The 22440-nt window shown below is 37.7% G+C and overlaps 1 pseudogene; it reads right to left on the reverse strand.

The window, feature by feature from the left end:
- Positions 1-18: 18 nt before the first annotated feature.
- On the reverse strand, positions 19-20897 carry LOC119517320 (annotated as a pseudogene).
- Between the last annotated feature and the right edge of the window lie 1543 nt (positions 20898-22440).

Below are 22440 nucleotides of genomic sequence, written 5' to 3' on the forward strand. Positions count from 1 at the left end.
CTCAGGGCCCCATCACCTTCAATGGGACACAACAGGGTTTTTGATTTTGTTCCCCCAGTAGACCTGGCACAGAGGAATGATGAACAGTAGGGCCAGAAAGATGATCCTGTGGATGGCAGTGGTGAGGTCTTTGTAATCCAAGATGGCAACAGTGGTCTTGAACATTGTCCTCTGGTTAGCACGGATCTGTTGTTGCAGAGGCATAATTTTCAAATTCTCAGCCTTGAGGGACATGTCCAAAGTCACAGAGTTAGTAAGCTACACAGAGCTGATGCTTCAACACAGATTTTTTTTTTTTCTTTTTTAAATCCAGGGACCAAGCTCTTAGCAAATAAGTGATTTTCCCTTCTTTTAGATCAATGTGTTTTCTCTTGTTCTCTTGGCAAAGGCAATGCTGGTAACATTCTGACAAGTTGAATTTCTTTTTCTGTTAAAAATAGGTATGCACTGGTGTAAGGAAAGTTGGGGATGGATTGGGGTGATGGGGGCATAGCTGTGTGATGGTGCTGTGAATGGTTGATTGTGCACCATGGATGGTTGTGTGGTGTGTGAATATATCTCAGTAAAACTGAATTTAATTTAAAAAAAGTAAATCAACAATGGGGGGAAGAGGGAAATGGAATGTTTTGTATGTTCTTTTTTATTTTAATTTTTATTTTATCTTTTGGAGTAATGAAAATGGGGATTGACTGTGGTGATGGATGCACAGCTGTGTGGTGGTGCTGTGAACAACTGATTGCTCACTTTGAGAGATTGTTTGTTATGTGTATATATCTCAATAAAATTGCATTTAAAAAATAGGTATGCAAATATTTTTGTTAAGAATGCTTTGTTTTCCACTGAGAGTTAAAGGAATGCTTGGGGAATTTTTTCATATTGTACATGTCAGTCATTAAGAACACACTTTTTGATATCAAGGCATTGAGAAACCATGAAACTTTCAAAGTTCATACCCTGTAGCTTCAAAGCTTTTGAGAAAAACTAAGAGGAGGCATCTATGTAAAAACAGTATCTTTTTCAAATTAGAGCTGATGGTCTCAGTAGCCAGCTGGCATCTTACCTGTCTATAATAACAGTGACAGAAAGCTGAAACTGAGAAGGGATTGTGATTCATTTCAATGTTTAAAATATTTACCTGTGAACTCAGCTGGAGAGGGTGATGCATGTAAAATGTAAACCCAAGTCCTCTAACTAGAGGTCTAGTGTTCCGGCTTGTCAGGAAGTGAGATATGGGTATCCTCATTTTTTTTCTAATATAATGGTAATGTTTCCAGAGGCTGTGACTTGAGTGCTGACATGGGTAAAAGCAGCCTGAAATCGTGATAGACATTCCATTCCTCCAATTATTAATATTTAAGGAATCTCGCCTGATTAGCACATAAAATGCTTTAGCTCTACAGCCCAGATTTTTATTATCTGGATTCAAATTCCATTTACAAACTTCTGTCTCACTACTTGTCTTCATTCACTCAAGATTCCAACCAAACTAGATTACACATATGATTAGGTTCCCCATAATAATATTTCCCAACTTAGGAGCTTCGCAGTTGGATATATGCACTGATCTATCACCATTTGTATGTTAAAATCTTTTTCTGAATTTCCTCAAGCTTACAATCATATTATCTCAACAGACATTTATGATTATTATACACATAATATACAAATCTTAGGTTATGAAGACACCATCTCAATGATTACTCTTAAATTTCTCTGTCACACTGTCATTTGTACATACAGGGAAACTTACATGTGGGATGTATTTACTAAGCTCATTTTTCAAAAATATAATTAAGGCAAAAATGGAAATGTCTGGACAAAGTCAATTAATATACTTTTGTTTTGACTCTAAAGAAGCAAAGTACTGCTAAAATAAATTTCTGGTGTATTCCTCAAAAATTCATCCCTGATGGAGAAATATTTTAAAGAGACCTCGAACAATAAGATGAACTAATTCAGATGGCAGCTCATTGTAAGAGTATGGAGAGAAGAGGGAGCACCACCATCAGAAAAAAGACTATCACAATCCTCACATGAGAGAGACTCAGTGAGTTCAAGAACTAAGAGAGAGTATATAAAGGTGGAGTGGAGCCAGGTACTAGCAGAGATGCTGGAATGTCCCCAGATCACAAGCTCTGTGGAGCCTTACTAAGTATTTTGGCCTTTGAACCATCACAAATGGAAGCCATGGTCATTATGAAGAAGTCACTGGATCAGTTTTATACACTCAAGTTCATTCTGGCTACAGGCTAGGAAATAATTGAAGTGGAGCAATGCTTCCCTCCTAACTAGAAAACTCTCTGAAATCCTCATTCCTGTTACCTATTAAGTTTGATCCTTTCATAAAGGCAGGAGAAGGAGGTGTTATGCAGTTCTAGAAAGACTGACTAGGGGTTGTGTAAACTCTGACCCCACCTGGCAGAAATGACCCAAGTATTGACAGTCTCAACCTCTCTGTCAAACAAGAGTTTATAATTACATAGGAATTTATCCTCAGGGTAATGGGAAGGTCCCTAAGACAAGGTCCTTTCAAAGTAGGTGTTGGTCACAAAATCTTCATCTCTCTATTTCTAACAGAGGAAGTACAAATTCTTAGAATTTATAGGTAGATAAATTTGATGAAAACATTTAATGTTTGGTTAGGAAACCTGATATTAAAATCATCATTTTGACTGCTGTCAAATTTGCACAGCAGTTTCATCACATATTTCAACACTAAAGCTCTGTTTAACATAGAAAAAGAAAAACAAACTGAACCAAAACCTAGTGATCTGTTTGTATATTGCAAAACATGGACACATTCCTTTACAAGTCCCGATGTCAAGAGTGAAGTCTGTTTCCACTCATTGAACCTGGATGTACTTTTGATTTGCTTTGTTCAATAGTGTGTATCAAAGTCTGTGCCTTGTAAAATCCCAGCCAGCCTAGGTCTCAGAGGCTTGCAATGTTTTTCACTTTGGAATCCTGCCTCCACCATGTGAAAAAAAAAAAAACACAGGATTAGCTTTCTAGGCATCTGGCCAGATTCTATTTCCCCAACTGACAGCAAGATGGCACACAGGTAAGTGGGGCCATTCCAGATCATCCAACCCAACTGAATGAACAGCCGAGCACTGACAATTGTCCAATCCCAGATGAAAGTAGGCAGGTCTGGCAAAGGCAAAATGCATAATTGAAATGGCATCTGATCAAATCCTGATTTCACCACTGGGAAACTCTGTAATCTTGGGAGAATCTTTTAACAAACCCCCATCTAGATTTCTTTATCTTGAAAGGTAACAAAAATATTTATGTAATAAGATATAGTGAGGATAAAGGAAAATATGGGTGAAATGTATATCCCAGTGTCTGATATGAAATGATACGTAACAAATGGGAGCTATTTTTATTCTGAGTGAGAGGAATACTTCCTCACCTACGTATAATACCTGAGCTTGAGGAAGAAAAATAAGAGGAAGTCTCTACTAATAATAGTAGAAGCCCAAATGGTGTTGTCATTCAGAATCTCCTTAAAATAATTTAGTTTAGTATTTTTGTTACCTACTCTCTGTGATTTGAGAGAGGACTATCAGACTTAAAAGTATGATGTTCACTGTCCTAGGAATGAGAAATACTTTGATTGTGCATCAGCATAACCCTAATTATCTGTGTTATTTATGAGCCTCTCCATTCCTCTCTAGAACGCAATTCACCCATATGAAAAATTGGGATGATCACAGAAACCAACTTTCTATGATTCCATTTTGATAACATCCCTTGTAGAATCCATGTTAAGAATAGAAAATCTCAGCTGTGTCAATATGGTGTGGGAGAAGGGATTGACAATCTTTTCACATGCATATATCTTTGAATACGTGGGAAGTTATCATCAACATCATGTCTGAAGTGAAAGATACAACGTACTGAAGAAAACAGCATTGTTTTACCTCAATATATGATTTCATATAGTTGTTTCCCTAAAAATCAATAATACAGGTTTGTATGTATTCTCTAATTCCTATATTCCTTGACTGCTTTATCTGCAAATAATTAATGGCTCTTAACTTTTTGTAATCAGGACCACTTTATGAACTTGATAAAAGCAAACATAGTCTCATCAAATGCACATCTATATACATGTAAAATTTTAGAGAAATTACAAATTACCGGGAATCTACACATGGAATTTCTAGATATGATAATCATATCAAAACTCTGTACTTAGATGATGCCTAAATTTCTTTCCAATGTTAACATTCTATAATTAAAAGAGATGAGTAATAGACATATCAAACTTAGCAGGTGTAAAATGGATTTCCTACATTTCACTTCCAAAAGTGTATCTATCTGCTTATTCTCTAGATCAGAAAATAAAATTCCACCATTCCAAATTCACAAGGCAAAAATGTGGCATTATCCTACTCACTTTCCTCTTACAGTCTCTTCAAACTTTCAGGATGCTGGGATCCTTACCTTCATGACCTGTCCTAAATCTGGCCATTTCTCACCACATCCACTACAACCACCTGAGTGCAAACAATATTTTTGTCAAGCATATTGCAATTATCTCATAACTGGTCTTCACCCCTCACCCCCTACCTACCATCTATAGTCTACAGTCCTTTAATAAAAATATCACATTATTTCACTCCTGTACCCTGTTCATGCTACCATTTTACTCTGTGTACTCCATGTAACTCACCCAATTTCCTCTACAAGCTGGCCTCCTTTGATAAGTATTTTCATCTCCTAATATTGATCCAACATTCACTCTGCTCCAGCCTTGCTGGCTTTTTTCTCTTTTTCTCAAAAATTCCAACCAGGCACCAAAATCAGAGATGTTCAATTGTCTCTTTCCTCTGCCTGGAACAATCTTCTCCCAAATAATTCTAAGACTCACCCACATGTCTTTATGCCCCTTACAAATGTCATTTTCTCACTAGGGCCCAACCTAATCACTCTGTTTAAAATTCATGTCCACCTCCACCAAGAATCTTCACCCTTGTTACAATGCTTACACTCTACTGTATGTTCCCTGGTACCTATTGAATTCTCTAACTCCAGCTTATTAAGTTTACTATCTTTTTCTCACACCAAAATGGAACATACCCAAGGGAAGAATAATTTTTTGCATGTTGTGTCTCCTGCACACTGAACAGTTCCTACTAAATAACTGGCACTCTATAAATATTTCTAGGAAGGATAAATGGTTAGTTACATTTATTTTCAGGAAAAATTATTCCCTCAAATAGTCTTTCATAGCTCCATAAGACTAATAAGAAAGACGAGTAAAGAAAAGGGGGGGAGGCAATTCCCAAGACCTCAAATCCGCCTTGAATTTGAAATAAATTGAATTAATATGTTAATGTGAAATAAAAGGCACAGAAAGTACCAGATATGAATGGCTTCTCATCATGTGTCTTCCCCATTAGTAGTCCTGCTTCCTGTTCCCTTCACTGAAACCACTCAAAATTCTGTGGAAGCATTATGTCACTCTTACACATAAAAATCATATCAGCAAATGAAAATGTCATCCCTTCATAGTCTGGAAAGCACCATTAAGCATCAAAAAGCATGCCACAGTTTTGTTTGATTTCTGCACTATGGGAGTGAATATATGATGGCCCCAGTGCAACTACCAGACTGAATTTCCAATTTGAGATAATGGCCAGATACTTCTTTGGATGACACCTTATCTTAGAAAGTAGCATATGATTGATTGTGTGTGAGTGTGTGAGGGTGCATGTGGATGTGTTTGTTTCTGTATTTGTGTGTGGGTGTGTGTTTGGGACAGCAGTGATCCTTTAAGAGTCAGGCCAAGCTCTGTGGCCCCATTCCTATTGTCAGCTGAGGGCACAGGGAGTTCAAAATGCTTTGCTGCTCCTCATCCCAGGTACTTATCCTTGGTCAGAAGGGCAGTTACCTGGAAATGTCACTCCTTTCACTTTCTTCTGATGTTTTGTGCCTTGCTTGATGGGTTATATGTGTTTCTTCTACAGCCCTATGCAATGACCCAGAAAAATTTACTTCAGTCTCCAATGACCCAAGTATAATTCATTATTAGTTTAGGGAAGATATATTATTTATTATTTGATGAAATAAGGAGTGTTTTATTAAAATTTGACTGTATGGTATGTCAGAACATAAAAATTAAATATTCTGATTAAAGAAATTTTTGATATCATGCTAATCAGATTTTCCAGAATATATCATGTACAACAATTTTGTCCTTTGCCATATGTTTTTGCTTTGACCACGCTATCCTTCCTTGTCTTTTCCTTCAGCAAACTCCTGTCTATCCTTGGAAACCAATCACAGGAATGTTTTATGTTGGTACAACCCCAAGTTTCATATTTTAAAATGCTATACACTTATGAAATATGATCTAAGACAATAAAATATTCTGCATTTTTAATTATAAATTTATCATAAATACAATTGAAGAAACAAAGAAATGAAACATTTATAGATTCTTAGTTGTTATAAAACACTGCTTCACCCAGTAGAGATTGTTACTCTGAATCTTGCTCTTAGGTTGAAATTTTCTTTTGAAATCAGTCTGTCTATCTATCTATCTATCTATCTATCTATCTATCTATCTATCTATCTATCTATTTATCTATCTATCTATCTATCTCTCCTGGTTTGCTAATGCTGCCCTTTCGCAAAACACCAGAAATGGATTGGCTTTTATAAGGGGGGTTTATTTGGTTACAAAGTTAGAGTCTTAAGGCCATAAAGTGTCCAATAAGTCATCAACAATAGGTTACCTTTGCTGGAGGATGGCCAATGGTTTCCAGAAAACCTCTGTTAGCTGGGAAGGCAAGTGGCTGGAGTCTGCTCCAGAGTTCTGGTTTCAAAATGGCTTTCTCCCAGGACACTCCTCTCTAGGCTGTAGTTCCTTAAAAACATCACTCTTAATTGTTCTTGGGGCTTTTGTCCTCTCTTAGCTTCTGAGGAGCAAAAAGACTGCTTTCAAAGGCCATCTCCAAAATGTTGCTATAAGCTGCAGCTCCTCTCTCAGCTTCTGTGCATTCTTCAGAGTGTCTCTCTTGCTGTAGCAAGCTTGCTCCTTCTGTCTGAGCTTATTTAGTGCTCTCAAAAACTAATCAAGGCCCATGCTGAATGGGCAGGGCCATACCTCAATGGAAATTATCTAATCAGAGTTATCACCTACAGTTGGGTAGGTTGTATCTGCATGGAAACTCTGAAAGAATTACAATCTAATCAAAGCTAATATGTCTGTCCACACAAGACTGCATCAAAGATAATGGAATTTTGGGGGACATAATACATGCAAACTGGTACACTATCTATCAACTATCTATTATCATCTATCATCTATTTCTATCTCTCTCATACAGCTGCTCTAGATTTGCCCCTGATTCCTTAATTTTGGGAGAAAAAAATATTTCACTGGAAACTCATAGTGACCCCAGTAAAAATGCTGTTCTCTCATGCCCCAAGAAAAGCTTTGTTTATAGTATGGCAAGTCATCAAGAAAGAGTCAGAAATTAAAAAATAAAACTTTTCTCTAGTTCATTGTATAGTAGGTCATTTTCTTAAACTTTCATAACTTATTGCCTCTTCCAACAAGTCAAGTAGTACTTTTCCAATCAGAATTTCTCAGTTTGCCTTCCTTATTTCTCCCCTATGAATGACACAAGTCAAAGCAAGTCATTAAAAAAAACACATTTTATCCTAACAATGATTCCATAAACAGTTATAATATTTCCATTTGACAGAAGACTAAAAAATGCATACAGGCAATTTATGAATAGTCAGGAGGAAGTAAAATAAAACAGCTTTTCTTTTAATTGACAAAAAAATGGGCACTTTTATGGAATACGTTCCAAATAAACAGCAGATTTTCCAAAACACATAGCAATATTTATCATACAATATTTTGAAAACACACTCAAATACATAAATACACAGCTTAAAAATAAAAAAGCAAATTAGCATTTCTAGAATATTTAATGTTTTCCTGTGTTCTTTTTTTTATTTTTGAGAATTACAGATGATTACCATGACCTGGAAATAACTTATTTTTAAAAATAGCACTGGTTTTTACTATGTATTTTTATTTAAAATACTTTGTTTCCATCCACCATTTTCTTCAGGGCAACTTTCACATCTTTGTTTCTTAAACTATAGATCAAAGGGTTCAACATTGGAATCACCACAGTATAAAAGGCAGACACCACTTTATCCCATTCCAGGGCATAGCTAGTGCTTGGTCTGGAGTAAATGAAGAGAACTGAACTATAGCACAAGATGACAGCTGTCAGATGAGAGCCACAAGTGGAAAAAGCCTTTAGATGGCCTTGGGTAGAGAGGATATTCAAAATGGCATCAATGATGAAGAGATAGGAGGCAAGAATAAGTACAGTGGGAGTGATGATGTTGGAGGCCAGTATGAAATAGAGCACAGCCTGGTAGCTCTCCTTCACATCATATGCCAGCTTCACTAGAGGGGGAACATCACAGAAGAAATCATCAATGACATTATTGCCAGAGAAACTCAGGGTAAACGTTTTGCTGGTGATGATAGTAGAGTTAAGAAAGCCACCAAAGTATGAAGCTGCAACAAGACTGGCACATAATCTTGGGGACATTGCCTGGGAATAAAGCAGGGGATTAGCGATGGCTACATAGCAGTCATAAGCCATGGCAGCCAACAAATAACTCTCACCAAAAGCCAGCACAGTAGAGAAGAAAAACTGAGCCAAGCAGCCAGCAAAGGAGATGCTTTTTTCCTCAGAGATGCATGTCATCAGGATTTTGGGGGCATTGACAGAAGAATACCAGAGATCCATGAATGACAAGTTCCCAAGAAGAAATACATAGGTGTGTGGAGTCAAGAATCAGAAAAATCAGGGTGATATTCCCCAAGAGACTGAATACATAAATTATGAGGAAAATAAAAAAGAGTACTCTCTGTAACTGAAAATCAGCTGTAAACCCTAAAAGAATGAACTCCTTAATTTTGGTGAAATTTCTCTCTTCCACTGACTTCGGATTTCTGAAATCCCTTTCTGGGAAAAGACAAATAAGTATTTCATTACTTTAGATATCAACATCCCCCCTTCCCATCATTGTCATTTTACATCATTAAAAATCCTTACTGACCCAGCATCCTGATTCATGTTGAGTTGGTTCATGCTGAACTAGGCGTGACTCCTTTCTGGATAACTGGTGAACAAGTTCTGCGCTTCTTTGTTAAGATCTCAGTTTCAATGCCCACTATACAGTATGTTTCACCATATATTTTTGTTTATTTAATTTGTCCTCATTTCAGGGAATGAGGAGTTGTTTATATTCTCTTCTGCCTGTACATAGGGTGACTGGGGACCACATAAATGACATTTAAAAAAAAAGAGGGGGATTTTCAAAGGGTGTTCTGATATCTTTTCCCTTTCTTTTTTTTGAAGAAATTTACATGGAGAAGCTAAATTTATTCCACTAACTGCATGTAGGAATAATTTGGAAGATCACTAGACTTTAATTTTCTTGAAGGCAGTAACTATATTTAGTTCAGCTGTTTTCCTCATAACCCAGCACAAAGGTTGGAATGGAATAGAAAATGTGAAATTGTTGTATAAAAGATTAGATTCTGTTTGATATTTTAACTTTTATATCATAGCTCAAATTAATGTGTGATCCTCAAATACACCCTGTAGAAAAGCAGAGAAATATTAATTGATGGATATTTGTGCTCATATTGATGGTTGAATATTCTAAAGAATTGTTAGTAAATACTTGCTCAAAGAATAGTTTTAGAGAACAATAGAATACTGAAAATCCTTTTCCCTTAGAGGGAAAAAGACTGGAATGTCTTGGTTTGTCTATCTCTGCTTGTCTCTGTGACAACCAAGAAGACCCTATGCCTCTATCGACAGTGAAAGAAAAGCAAAATTGTTCTCTAATGGGAGGGTGCCTAACATCTAAACATGTTATAGGAGCATGGCTCAAACTTCCTTAAACTAGGAAAATAATTCTTAATTTGGCCATCATGTCAGTCAGTTGTCCTACAATTATACTAGAAAAATAAAGACTGCTCTCTAGGTAAAGCTTCTATTTGATGGGAGTCAATTTCTTTCCAGTGGAATGGTAAGAATCTATATTACTGATTTTTTAAAAAGTTTTATATCATAATTATGTTAAAGTAAGTGTTCTTTCTAATAACTGCAAGATTGGAATAAGTGTCATTTTAGTTCCTTTCATAGTTTAGGGCTGTTGAATACCAATTTCATTTTTAACAAAGTGTATTCATGGAAGCAGCCAAAGGCCAGAATCAGGAGACCTGGGTTCTGTCTGATCTGCAATGCCTGCTGCCATTCTTCAGTGAAATCATCTTCTCTTAGGACTTTATGAATTCAAATGAGATCACAGAAGTAAGAATACCCATTGAAAAACTAGAAATTTAAAAGTGAATATTGTGTTCTCTCTAATTTCATAACTTAATCTCAGAAGTTCTTAACTCAGATATATTAGCATTAACTCCCAGAGATTTATGTATGACTTCTGTGACTCCCAGACTTACAAGTTTTTTCTTTCAGAAACTGCCCATTCATTTTTTGGCCTTTTACACATACTGGGCAATTGCTGAGCTTGTTTGCAAAGACAAAACTGGGAATGAAAATTGCAAAAGACAGTTCTTCCATATCCTTTTCTGTTTCCTTCTTCAGTTATTAAAATATAAAATTAATATGTACAAATATATATATGTACAAATATATATATATATATGAATATGTATATAAAGACTTTTGCACATAAAAATCTCTTTAAGGTGGCTATGAAGACAAAGATTTCAAGTACATAGCATGATCTAATAATTTGTGAACAGGAATTACAAGAATAAGACATAAATTGTAAACACAGGTAAAACCTGTCACACCCCTAGAAGTCCAATCCATAGCTCTGGCTGGCCCCCAAATGATATGAGACTTCCCACACCCCAGTATATAAAATTAGGAGAGTCCCTAACACAAGCAATCAACCACAAAGCCAGGCAACATATTGCCTCTCTTGATATTAACTCCAATATCATTTCTCCATAGATTCCTTATACTGAGAAAGATTGAAATACAACCCACAATTAATTTATTGTTTTCTTATATATTCTTATCTGTAGACACTCAAAGGGGAGTTTTATTAAGCTACATTTATTTTCAATTAGATCATAGATTTAAATTTGGCTGCAGGCCTTGTTGGAGTCAAGGGATGCTGGAAAGCCCTCTCCACATAAAACCTTTCTCCTTCCCATCTATCAAACATCTTTCTTCACCAGAAGGCTTCCTAAGAAGTAGTTCCTCTAGGAGTTGTCACACAGATATGAGCTGATCTCAACATGATTTCTCAGAACTTTCAAACTTTAATGAACCTGCTGTCTGTGACATACCATTTGGTACATTAACCAGATAGTCTTTGAATTATATATTTATTATAGTAGTTCAGTATAACCTAATGTCATGTAATTTCACTCCCTCTTTTAAGGAACTTCTATCCCATGCACTATCTAATGTGGAAAAAGATATATTTTAACGTTTGAAAATTTGAACCCATTGAAGTTCTCTACAAATACACCTATTCAAAAGACTAAAATGCTGTCTGAAAGATAACAGCAGAGACAACAGTGGGGGATGGTTACAGAGGGCTTATGAGAATGAAAACACACATCAAGCAGGTCAACTCATATGAAATTCCCTGTTTCACTGACTTGGGAAATAAGATATTAAGAATCTTTAACTTCTTCATTAAATATTATTTGAGAAAAAATCTTGTTTTATTTCAAAAAGTAGAATCATATTATGATCTGATTACATTAAGAACCGTTTTTGTCTTTTTCATATTGTGATTTAAATGCACTTTTCCCTCTGGTTTATTAAATGCAATGCTTAATGTTGTGAATAAGAATGGTTACTTCATTTGAATTTGACTGAACTCCAAAATATCTCACCTTACCTTAGAATAGAAAGTGACTTCTACTCCCTCCAAGCGTCCTCTTTCCAGTGGTAACACTCCTGGGAGAACATATACATTTGCGCATCCCTTTGGGATATGCTGCCAAATCTAAAGAGGATTATCAAGTGCTGTTTTCATACCAAGTGACCAATTATAGGGCTTAATCATCATTTTGGAATGAAATAGGGAGAGATCATTCATCAGGAATATAATTGGTCAAATTAACCTAAAAGAGCCTGTTTGATTTGTAGGTGTCATTAATGCATTTATATTAAAAAAGAAAAAAAAAAACTGACAGAAAAGAGTAACCTAACAGGATAGTGCAGATGCTCAAGAATAAACTGTAGTTCGTACTGATTATGATAATATTAGTGAAAAAGCGAAGACCCTTGAATTTCATTCCTGAGACATGTTGACTATCACTTGAAAAAACTGTACCATTTTTCAAATGATGATATTAAGAGAAGGTGAATTTACTAATTACTGCAGTCATATGATTGGTGCAACCACCATCTACACATGAAACCATGAATACATTTATTCATTCAAAACTTGCAGGATTTATATGGAGCAACTCCTGTGTACCCAGAACTGAGCAAGCTGTTGAAGGAGATAAAACGATGAGGCAAAGTAAGGACTTTAGTTAGTAAGGGTTAGATGTATGTCACACCAAATTTTATCTAAGTATGAATCCCAGGTCTACATTTCACTAGTTGTGTAATGAAGTGAAATATATTTAAACTCAGGAAGGGCCCAGCTTTCAATATCAACTTAAAACATTGGAAGACAAACAAAACAGAAATAATGAAAAGAAAATTGAGAACGAGATAAAGTTTTTCTTTGTGTAGCTTACAACCTCAAGAGGGTGATAATAAAATCATTATACAATTTATAATTACACATTATGACAAGTGCTGAAAAGACAATTATAAGATGATATGAGTTTGTATTAGAAGGGTTGACATAGTGAAGAATCTTTGGGAAGATTTGTCTGAGATACTATTTGGCCTGAGAACTGAAGGATGATACTAGGAGCTCACTAATCAGAGAAGGTGATGTGGATGGGATGGCAGGCTGCAAGGAGGATAGAAAAAGCAGTCCTGCAAAGGCTACATCAAGTGCCAAGCTCCAAGGGGAGAAAAGGCATTCTGTAATTGAGAAGCATAGGAAGTATATAAGATAATAGAATAAACGTTTTTTAAAAATCAGTGGAGCATCAATAAACAATGTATCCTAAGTTAAACCATGGAATACAGTTAAAAGCACAGTTATAAAATATTGTTTCATCAATTGTAACAAATGTATATGACTAATGCAAGGTGTAAATTAAAGCAGTGTATGGGAACCCAGGTATCCTTTATATTATGCATGATTGTTCTATAAACCAACAAACTCTTTGGAAAAAAAAAAAACAGAACTAGAGTCTGCATCCCAGAGATGTAAATAAAGCAGCACTAAATTAGGCAGTTGGAGTGTGCAGGATCAGACATCAGACAAAATATGGACTGACTAGCCCTTATTAAAAGTTTTGGAGTATGTCTTCAATAGGGAAACTGAAGAGTTTTATCAGCTGCATGGTTTGGGCTAGCAAAATTATATATATATATATATAAATATATATATATATATATAACATATATATATTTTTTTCAGTGTGCAAAGGGTAAGTGTATGAAGGCAGAAAGAACCAGGTCAGGTGACTTACAGAAACCCAAATGAGAGCTGAGGGCACATGGACTAGGTAGACAATAATGGATTTGATGGGAGATGGATCTAAGGATACTTTAGAAGTAACATGTATTGGAGCTGGTGATAGGAATTTTGAATTCCCAATATCCCCAAAATTTCTTTGCCTGTGAAAGCAGCCCCTTCTCCCCTATCATAGGGAAACAGTTTTATCCAGAAAAAAAAAACAAAACCTTTCCATCATGTCATCTAAGGCAGTTAACTTGCAAGAGATGCCAGTGTCTTCTCATTTCCTACCCATGATAGAACTCTGCTTCTAGGCACCAAGGAAATGTATTTCCAAATATACCCCTGATGTGAAATAGAAGCACTGCTCTGGAAGGACATTGTAAGTACACCTGTGGAGAGGTGGGATATTGCTAATTGTCATAGGCAGGGTCTGGGAGCATGCCTGGGAATGGATTTGAAGGTTGTTGACCAAAGTTGGAGGTACCAAGAAGTATAATATTGAGATACAAGACTAATCTTATTTACTGTAAAGAGTCTAAAAAGTCAGGGACATAAGGATGTTGGAGTGAATCAATTATATGCTTCAGCTACCATTACAGTGGATGGTGCATGAAATGGAAGAATCCAATGGAATAATGTAATTTGGTATAATCACTTCTTATGACTGTTAACACACCTAGCACTGACAAAACAAGAGTTCAAGTGTTTAAAGGCATGAGTGGACAGTTTTGATAAAGCATTCTATGTCCAGAGTTATGTTCTGTCCAAGGATGCAGCCAGATTATGGAAACTGTTAAAGGAAATACTCTGAACTATGTTCCTCACACCAAGTGACAACCATTGGCTAAACCCATTAAGAAGATGGTGAGCAAATGAGCCCATTATAGTGAATGATACAGTCGAACCTCCTAGAGCAAAGTGGAGGCTATAAAAGGGTGGAGAATGGATTATGAAGGACAAATGGAAGTTACCCAGCACAAGACAAAAGTTTCAGAATTTATATGCACATATAACTTAATTCACAGAGGTACACACACACCTACACACACACACATTGAGTTTACAAATATCTTTAGTTTAACGTCTTCACAATCCCAAAGGGTATAAAGAGTAAAAATAATGACTGGAAAACAATTGCCCCAGAGAATCAAAGACCCCAAAGAACTTCTCTCCCTTTTATCAAATAATATTCGATTTTTCAACGCACAATATTTTTTACTTGCCTTGCTAGTCATTTCCCAAGAAAGGAAGTCCTGAGATGATGTAGGAATCTACAAGCATTATGAGTCATAATTTTACATAAAATTAGCAAATCCACTTTTTATTTTTGAAAGCATTTATTATTATTTGGAAGTGTTTTTGTATTGTTTTTCTTATTTGATTACTATGCATCTCTCCTTTTTACACTATAAGTCCATGAGATTAAGATCCAATCATATTTCATTGCTATATCCCAGGACCTATAACAGTACCTGAATTCAAGAAAAAATTTTCTGTAATAATGAATTGACCTATAGCATCATTATGACATTCCTGGTATTAAAATCATCTTGCAAAAATGAATGTATTGAGGCTCAGAGAACTCCCTTCACCTCTGAAATCAGGAAGGGTGCCTGCTCAGATTTCTCTCCTCTAATATTTGTAGTCTTGGCAGTTCACTTGGCCCTGGCCCAGCCATCAATTATTAACTATTGAAGGAGTTAAACATTCTTCAAAACCATTTGTAGGTGAGATCTCTTTTAGCCATGGAGAGCAAAAGAATCACTATGGGACTGACTATATCCTGGTAGAATTCACCAGAAACTCTATGTTGCAGTTCATCTAATTCATTGTATTCCTTGGTGTGCTCCCAGGGACCTATGGGATATACCTCTCTCATAGTGTGAATCTGTAATTACCCCAGAATGTACATGCCTGTGCGGTCGCAGTTAAATCGTCTGGGGGGATGGCGGCCGGTTGCTGAACCCTCAGCTCTCGGCGCTGCTCTGAGGGTACCGGCGGCGGGGGCTCTTTCCCGGAGGCAAAGGCGAGGCGGGGGACTTGGCCAGGTCCCCGGCGGTGGCATGCAAGGTGTGGAGGGCGGCGAGAAGGGAAAGGAAAGACACTCTTCCTCCAGTGGGGGTAGAACAAAAAAAGCTTTATTCAGGGGTGAGCACAGGTTATATAGGCTGGCAAGAAGGGCTGGGTTGGAGTAGGGGTGTAAGAGCCTTAAATGGTAATGCTGAGGGGAGAAAGGCTAGGATTGGTTCTGAAAGGACACGGAAGCTGTTGCAGCGGGCGGGAGTTGCTCTGGCAACGGTGCATGCGCACTGGTGGTGGTGGGAGTTGCACTGGCAACGGGGAGTGTGCGGGCAAGATAAGGGGGTGGGGGAAAGGCGGTTCCCTGCGGCAAGCCTCCCCTAACGGTTGTATTTTGGGTGAGGAAATGGGGCCTGCCTCTGTCCTCACTTTCCCAGGCCTGGGGGGCTGTGGAGGGCGCTGTCGCCCGTGCCCACCACCCTCCCCAGGGGCTGATCAGGTCCCCCAGCCCAGGCCCGCCAAGTCGAAGCACGTAATCAGTATCCCGCATGCCTGTGTATTTTTCCACTGGGAATCTATCTTTCCTGGATCTCTGGTATTCCTCTATCTACACCCCAAACATCCTAGTAAACTGCATCCCTGAAGACAAGAGCATATCTTTTCCTGGCTGCATAGCTCAGTTCTTCTTTGCTGAGCTAGGCTAATACTGCATGTTACTCGTTGACTTCAATGGCTTATGACCATTATGTAGCCATGACCAACCCACTGTTAATTCTCAAGCCATGTCAAGAAAATTGTGCATCTGTTTAATTGTATATTCCTCTAGTGGAGGCTTTGTCAATGCAATAATAGTGACCACCAATATATTCACATTAGATTTTTTTTTTAATTGAGATGGTTCACATACCATACAATTATCCAAAGATCCCAAGTGTACAATCAATTGCCCCGGTACCATCATACAGCTATGCATCCATCACCACAGTTAATTTCTGCTCAATTTTTAGAACACTTTCATTACTTCAGAAAAGAAACAAAGACAAAAAAAAAGGGAAAATCAATTCCTTCTTTATCCCTAACCCCACCCCCCATGGTTGACTCATAGTATTGGTATAGTACATTTGTTACTGTTTATGAAATAATGTTGAAATACTACTAACTGTAGTATACAGTTTGCAATAGGTATATATATTTTTCCTATATGCCTCTCTATTATTAACTTCTAGTTATAGTGTCTTACATTTATTCTGCTTCATGGAAGAGAATACTAATATTTGTACAGTTAATCTTGGACATTGCCCACCACAAAGTTCACTGTTTTATACATTCCCATCTTTTAAACTCTCTGCCAGTTTGAATGTATTCTATCTCCCAAAATACCATTATCTTTGATGTAATCTTGTGTGGGCAGACATTAGTGTTGATTAGATTGTAATTCTTTGAGTGTTTCCATGGAGATGTGACCCACCCAACTGTGGGTGATGACTCTGATTGGATAGTTTCCATGGAGGTGTGGCCCCACTCTGTCATCATGGGCCGTGATTAGTTTACTAGAGCACTATATAAGCTCAGACAGAAGGAGCAAGCTTGCTATAGCCAAGAGGGACACTTTGAAGAATGTACAGGAGCTGAGAGACGAACTGCAGTTTACAGAGACATTTTGGAGATGGCCTTTGAAAGCAGACTTTTGCTCCAGAGAAGCTAAGAGAGGATAAATGCCCCAAGAGCAACTGAGAGTGACATTTTGGAGAGAAGCTGAAGCCTAGAGAGGAATGTCCTGGGAGAAAGCCATTTTAAAACCAGAACTCTGGTACAGATGCCAGCCACTTGCCTTCCCAGCTAACAGAGGCTTTCCAGACACCATTGGCCATCTTCCAGTGAAGGTACCTGATTGTGGATGCATTACCTTGGACACTTTTTGGCCTTAAGACTGTAACTGTGTAACCAAATAAACCCCCTTTTATAAAAGCCAATCCAGTTCTGGTGTTTTGCATTCTGGCAACATTAGCAAACCAGAACAACCTCCAAATTTCCTTCTGGTGACATATATGACTCTGAGTTTCCCCTTTCCACCACATTCAGGCACCATTCAGCATTGTTAGTTATTCTCACAATGTGCTACCATCACCTCTGTTCATTTCCAAACATTTAAGTTCAACCTAGTTGAATGTTCTGCTCATAACAAGCAACTGTTCCCCATTCTTTAGCCTCATGCTTTATCTTGGTAACTTACATTTCATGTCTATGAGTTTGCATATCATAATTAGTTCCTATCAGTAAGACCCTGCAATATTTGTCTTTAGACATCTGGCTTATTTCACCCAATATATTGCCCTGAAGGTTTTGTTATCAGCCCATTTTTTTTTAAGACAGCTTTGTTCACACCCCATACATTCCATCCTAAGTAAGCAATTGATGGTTCCCTGTATAGTCAAATATTTATGTGTTCACCACCCACATCACTATCTATATAAATATGCCTACATTTCTTCCACAAAGCAGGAGGAAGAATGAAAGAAGGCAGAGAGGAAAAAGAAAAAAATGAAAGAGGAAAAAAAACAAAGACAAAAACATGACAGCTAGGAAGCAGCAAAAGGAAAGATAACAGATCAAAGTAGAATAGAGTCAGACAACACCACCCATGCCAAGAGTCTCACACCGCTCCCCTATGCCCCCCTTTTATCTGCATTTACCTTGGTATATTGCCTTTGTTACATTAAAGGAAGCATAATACAATGATTCTGTTAATTATAGTCTTTAGTTTACATTGATTATACTTTCCCTTCAATATCTCCCTATTTTTACCACCTTGCAAGTTTGACATTCATTTTTTCTCCCTCATGAAAAAACATATTTGTACATTTTATCACAGTTGTTGAACACTCTAGGTTTCACTGAGTTATACAGTCCCAGTATTTGTCTTTCCTCTTTTCTTCTGTGGCCCCATATGCCCCTAACCTTCCTCTTTCAACCACACTCACAGTCATCTTTGTTCAGCATACTTACATTGCTGTGTTGCCATCACCCAAAATTGTGTTCCAAACCCATCACTCCAGTTTTTTCCCATCAGTCTGTAGTGATCCCTTTAGTATTTCCTGTAAAGCAGGTATCTTATTCACAAACTCTGTCATTGTCTATTTGTCAGAGAATATTTTGAACTCTCCCTCATATTTGAAGGACAGTTTTGCTGGATATAGGATTCTTGGTTGGTGGTTTTTCTCTCTCAGTATCTTAAATATATCACACCACTTCCTTCTTGCCTCCATGGTTTCTATTGAGAAATCCTCACATAGTCTTATTAAGCTTCCTTTGTATGCGATGGATAGCTTTTCTCTTGCTGCTTTCAGGATTCTCTCTTTGTCTTTGACATATGATAATCTGATTATTAAGTGTCTTGGTGTAGGCCTATTCAGGTCTATTCTGTTTGCAGTATGCTTAGCTTCTTAGTTCTGTAATTTTATATCTTTCCTAAGAGATGGGAAATTTTCATTGATTATTTCCTCTCTTATTGATTCTGCCCCTTTTCCCTTCTCTTCTCCTTCTGGGACACCAATGATCTGTACATTCTTTTATTTCATTTTGTCCTTAAGTACCTTGAGATTTTGCTCATATTTTTCCATTCTTTTATCTATCTGTTCTTTCATGTGTAGGCTTTCAGGTGCCTTGTTCTCCAGTTCCTGAGTGTTTTCCTCTGCCTCTTGACATCTGTTATTGTATGTTTCCATTGTGCCTTTCATCTCTTGTGTTGTGCCTTTCATTTCCTTAGATTCTGTCAGTTGTTTTTTTTGAACTTTCGGTTTGTGCTTTATGGATGCCCAATGTTTTCTTTATAGCCTTTATCTCTTTTGCCATATCTTCTCTAAACTTTTTTAATTGATTTAGCATTCATTGTTTAAATTCCCGTATCTCAGTTGAAGTGTAAGTTTATTCCTTTGACTGCGCCATAACTTCCTTTTTCTTAGTGTTGGCTGTAGTTTTCTGTTGTCTAGGCATCTGACTTCCTTGGCCACCACAATCAGGTTTTCCTAGACAAGAACATACTCAGGTCCCAGAAGGGAGAAATATTCAGTATCCAGGATTGACACACCTTGTGCCTTTCTGCCCAGCAGGTGGTGCCTGTCAGCCTGTCATTCCAGATTGGTGTAAGGAGGTATGGCCCATGGCTGTTTTCCCCCAAGCTCTGGGGTATGGTTCTGAATGGAAGTCAGAAAAGCTGGGCTCCACCTCTTTCCTCTTGTGAAGATATGCCCCCTAGAGAGAGGTCATTTGCATATAAATAGATTCCTTGTTTCTCTGACTCTGCTATCTTCACCCTTGTCTGTGTCAGAGTGCCATGAGTTTAAAATGGCTGAGGCTTTCTCTACTATAGAGCAACATGAGCTGAAAATGGCTGAGGCTTTCTCCACTGAGTCACTCAGGTTGAGAGAGAGAGAGAAAGGGACAGAAAATCCCCTTTCAGGGTCAGTCTATGGCCCCCAGATTCACCAGTTGGCCAGAGATAGCACCCAATCCTTTGGGCTCCCTATTGTAAGACAGATACCTACCCCGATTTTCCAAGGCCAGTAATCACCAAAAGCCTCTGTCTGCTTGTTGGGGATCCATAGTTTGTACTGAGCAGTTAACATTAAAACCCCAATTGGAGCTGGGCTGAGGTATATTCACTTGTTCAGAGAGTGTTGCTCTGTAGCACTGCAGGGTTTTGCAGTTCAGGCTGCCATGAAGAAGTGGGCTTTCAGCTCAGGTCCCAGTTTTTACTTACAGATTTTATGCTGTGATCTCAGGCATTTCTTACAATTAAGATTGTTGTACAATATGTGGACAATAGCCATCATCTCCCGGCAGTTATTCCAGATCTTTTACTAGTTGTTCCTGTTTTGTTTTGTTTTTTTATTAGTTACTCTGCGGGGACTAACTTATACTCCTCTCTAGGCTGCCAGCTTCTGCCTCCTCACATTAGATTTTTGTGGTGACAATGTCATTGATGACATTTTCTGTAATGGTCACATCACTAGTGAAGCATGTGATGTGAAAGAGAGCTACCAGGCTGTGCTCTTCTTTCTCCTGTCCTCCAATGTCATTGCCCCACTCTGCTCATACTGGCCTCCTCCCCCTTCATCACTGCCACCATTTTGAGGATCTACTCCACCCAGGGCCACCTCAAAGCCTTCTCCACCTGCTCCTCCCAGTTGATTTCTGTCACCATGTATTATGTCCACAATTGCTATCACCCACATTGTAGCTATCCCCTTGAGAGGGATAAATGGGTTTCTACATTTTACACTTTATTCTTTCCCATGTTGAACCCCATGATCTACAGTCTGAGGAATAAGGATGTGAGTCACTGAAAAAACTCTTCAGGTTGACACAATCTGAAGTCTAAATTGATGTACTTTTTATACCAGTGCTAAGATATAATGGACAACACTCAGTGGAAGGTTGGAGAACTCAGGTTATAAAACATCATTTTTTGTATTAAAAGAAGTTCATTGAGAAAGATATTACATCTTTGTTTTGGATTCTTTGTTTTCTTTTACTGATCTAACTCTAATATTGACTGTACAATATAGATCCAGTTTAATATTACTATAGTTTTAAAAAAACTATTTTGATTTAATACAACAGATTTTTAAAAAATAATATTTTGATGCAATATAAAATATAAAAGTATGTAATTTATCTGGGAACTAAATGAATTAAATTTTATTTGACTATGTCCTCTATGATTAGCCATTTTTTTGTTTTGTCCTCTCTGGGTAACAAATGAATGTGAAGAACACTTAAAGGATTGTTGAGATTTGTGGAATATAACCCCAATTCTTCTTGTGCAGGATTCTCAGGATCAGAAATATTGTGGGTGGGGCATTTGGATTGGGTTATTTCCATGTTGATGTGACTCAGCACCTTCAATGTGGGCCTTAATCCCCTTGCTGAAGTCCTTTATGAGAGAATAAAAAGATGAAACTCAGAGACCTCAGAGAAGCTAAGAGATGAAATCCAGACAAATGCTACAGAGATGCTAAGAGCAGCTGAGAGAGAGAGCCACTGAAACCAGAACTCATGTGAGAAGGACCAGCAGACATCACCATTTACCTACCATGAGACAAAGGAACTCCAGATGCCAGCAGCCTTTCCTCAGAGATGGTATCTTCCTCTTGATGCCTTAATTTGGACATTTTTATGGCCTTGGAACTGTAAATTTGTAACCTATTCATGCCAGTTTGGGTGTATTATGTCCCCACAAAAGACATGTTCTTTAATGCACTCTTGTAGGGGAAGATGTATTAGTGTTGATCAGGTTGGGATCCTTTGATTGTGTGTTTCCATGGAAATGAGACTCAATCAACTGTGAGTGCAAGGTTTGATTGGATAATTTCCACTGAGATTTGGGCTGAACCCATTCAGGGTGGGTCTTGATTAAATCACTGGAGCCATATAAAAAGAGTTCACAGATGGAGGTGCTGTGGCCAAGAGAGAAACTTTGAAGAATGCACAGCAGCTAAGAGTGGAGCTGAAACACACCTTGGATCAACAGATGCCAGTCACATGCATTCCCAGCTAACAGAGGTTTTCCAGGTGCCAATGGCCTTTCTCCAGTGAAGGTACTCTATTGTTGTTGCCTTACCTTGGACACTTTATGGCCTTAAGACTGTAACTGTTTAACCAAATAAACACCCTTTACAAAAGCTAATCCATTTCTGGTGTTTTGCAAAATGCAGCATTAGCAAACCAGAACAGATTTTGGTACCAGAGAAGGGGGGTTGCTGCTGAGCTTGCAAA

This window comes from Choloepus didactylus, chromosome 21 (assembly GCF_015220235.1).
Source record: "Choloepus didactylus isolate mChoDid1 chromosome 21, mChoDid1.pri, whole genome shotgun sequence".
Taxonomy (NCBI): domain Eukaryota; kingdom Metazoa; phylum Chordata; class Mammalia; order Pilosa; family Megalonychidae; genus Choloepus; species Choloepus didactylus.